The sequence below is a fragment of the Temnothorax curvispinosus genome, unplaced genomic scaffold (genome assembly GCF_003070985.1).
Source record: "Temnothorax curvispinosus isolate PA1 unplaced genomic scaffold, ASM307098v1 QBEX01002590.1, whole genome shotgun sequence".
Lineage (NCBI taxonomy): Eukaryota > Metazoa > Arthropoda > Insecta > Hymenoptera > Formicidae > Temnothorax > Temnothorax curvispinosus.
In genome coordinates this window covers 3,640-6,453 of record NW_020212370.1, presented here as the reverse complement: position 1 = coordinate 6,453, position 2,814 = coordinate 3,640, and the positions used below count along the sequence as shown (strand labels likewise).

General features: G+C 38.5%; 1 pseudogene; it reads left to right on the top strand.

Annotated features, from left to right (window-relative positions):
- Nucleotides 1–362: 362 nt before the first annotated feature.
- Nucleotides 363–2,523, top strand: LOC112451814 (annotated as a pseudogene).
- The last annotated feature ends 291 nt before the right edge of the window (nucleotides 2,524–2,814 follow it).

Here is a 2,814-nt window from a genome sequence, read left to right as displayed (position 1 = left end):
AGAGAGTCATAGTTACTCCCGCCGTTTACCCGCGCTTGCTTGAATTTTTTCACGTTGACATTCAGAGCACTGGGCAAAAATCACAATTATTCTGAAAAATATACTTGGTTTTGTTCGTCGTTTGGTTTTCCTAAAGTGCTACACATGTTTTGACGTCAACGGCTAAAAAAACATAAAACATTAACGTACTAGAAAATACGGCCGTTATTTCGTAAGCCGCGACAACGTTATATTAATATAACGTACGCACGTAACGTGGAGTTTAATCCGTTTTAGAATCTGTTCAACCTCTTGAGATTTCATTTATGTTATCTATATTTATTGTACTACACTGCTACTGTAGTCTGCACGTTGTTTTGTAGCTCGAGTTGACATACCGAAGGCTGACATAGAGAAGTAACTTCAGGATGTCGAAGAGGATGTACAGAAACCACATGGTACGTGACAAACGTTCATATATAAACTTGTTATTTTACTTTTATCTAACCGTGTGTGTTACGGTACTTCAGACATATTTTTCGAGAAGGCAGTGTGTGGAAAAAACTATGGATTTCAAACACCAACGAAAAGGAATAGCATGATACTTAAAGCCACGCAGTGTCGTACACCCAAAACCCTAAAAAGTTTCAAAACGCTTCCAGTTCTAAAACGTGTTTTTGAAAAGATTACGTCAAGTCCTGAAAGTCAAGCTAACAGAGAAAATGTTGATATCAAAGGTACAGTATATCTTGCTTCAGCTAAAGATTTTGCTGCAACGTATGGAAGAATCTATTTGCATCTTTTTACGTTCGTTTTCTTTTTGATAACCCGTAGTGTCTCGAAAACGGTATTTGTCCAGTGTAACGTCAAGTGGTGCGGAGAGCGTGTCGGAAGACAGTGACGATGTACCTACGGATACGGAAAGCAGTTCAGAGCCTGACGAAATTTCTGACAAAAGTGAGGATAGCGAGACGTCTGACGTGAGTAAGGAAAACGATGCTAGAAGGGGACGTAAACAAAAAGTGTCGAAATCTTTGCCGAAACCTTTACTAAGACGTCAGATACAAAGTACACCTAGAAAAACAGAGAGAGCACGTAAGATTGTTGCTTACAAAGATTATGTAAATTTACGAAAACTATCTTGAATATTTGGCAACGTCGATAAATAATATTTTACGTCAGATCTCGATGTATATTTACATACGTACGTTTTTTTTAAAGCACATAAAAACCGACGAGTACTTTGAATCTTACGCAGAAAAGATAGTTACGTCTGATCGTACATTAGGAAGACTTCGGAACGCTCGTCTTACTGAAGAAATACTGAAAGACGTATTAATAAATCAAAATCATATTTCTACGATATATAAGAAACGTATTTGTTCCGTGACAGAGACGCGTAGATCGTTCTTTTCTATGTAGCACGTTATATTGAAGTAAGTCATAAGTAGTATGGTTATGGAAAATGTTCTTTGATGGTATTTTATTCTAAGATGTATGTTATATTTTAGAGAAGGTTACAGTCTGTTGCTTTCGGGAGTAGACTCAAAAAGGACGTTAATAAACGATTTCCATACGGAGCGAGCAGATCATCCAACGTTAGTTCGAAATGAATTTTTTCCTAGCTTAACGTTGAAAAATCTAAGCGAACGGTCTCGTGTACGTACGAATGACCGTACGTACGTAAAAAAATATTTAGAAAAGCTATAGTATGTATTAAATGTCATTTCAGATACTCGATAACATACGAACGGATTTATTAGATTTAGCGTGCTCAGCGAATCCTACGGCGTGTTTCGAACTTATCGAAACGGTTATGAAAGATAATCCGGATGATCGGCTTTACTTAATACGTCAGAATATAGATGGGCGATGGCTGCGTTCGACGAAAGTTTAAAATATTCTTGCCAGTTTAACAGCCCGTCCGAATATCCATGTCGTAGCGTCTGTTGCGTACATAAATGTATCACTCCGTAAGTTACATTTCGTTTTACGCTAACGTGAAGCTGCGTTGTTACTACGTTGTCACTACGTATTTTAGTTTGTGACCATATAAAACGCGCAAAGTTTACATTTTATTGGTGGGATGCGACAACCGTCGTGCCATATCAAGCGGAAACTTCGTACGAAAGTTCCTTACTGGTTCAACAAAACAGTGGACTCGTGCTGTCTTCCCTCCAGAATGTCTTCCTGTCTCTCACCTCAAACGCTCGAACACGTTATTTACGTTTTATCAAATACACGTGAGCAACAGCAGTAACACGTTTGCAAGTACGTATCGCTCAACTACCGTTCTGTTAGCTAGCTGTACAAAGTACGTTGTCTATTCGTTGATGATACCATTTTAGGGATGCCGTTCAAGGATCTGTATCGAGCAGCACGCGAACAGTTTCTACGCAGTTTCGATTTGGCCGTAAGGATGCAGTTAACTGACGTTCGCGATCCGAACGTACTACGAACTAAACACACAGTTGACGGTGCTGAACATCTCGTTCGACCCCTCGATAAGGCTCTCCTTAAACACGTTATGGAACAGCATGGCGCGTACGTTCATTGGTGTATTTAAAAAGGTATATATATTTTTGTAAAATAGTCGATATACACGAAAGAAGATAAAGGACGTAACAGTTTACAAACTGTACTAAACTGTTACGTTCTTTCGTATATATATGTCCGTACGTTCGCGCACTTTATTTATATATGTAATGCTATACGATCATTAAAATTATTTTTTTATACATTTCGTAAAAGGAAATACATCGAACGGTGACCGACGCATTTTTTAGTCCGTCATGCTGCGTCCGCCAAATTAACCACGCAAAATATCACATTTTC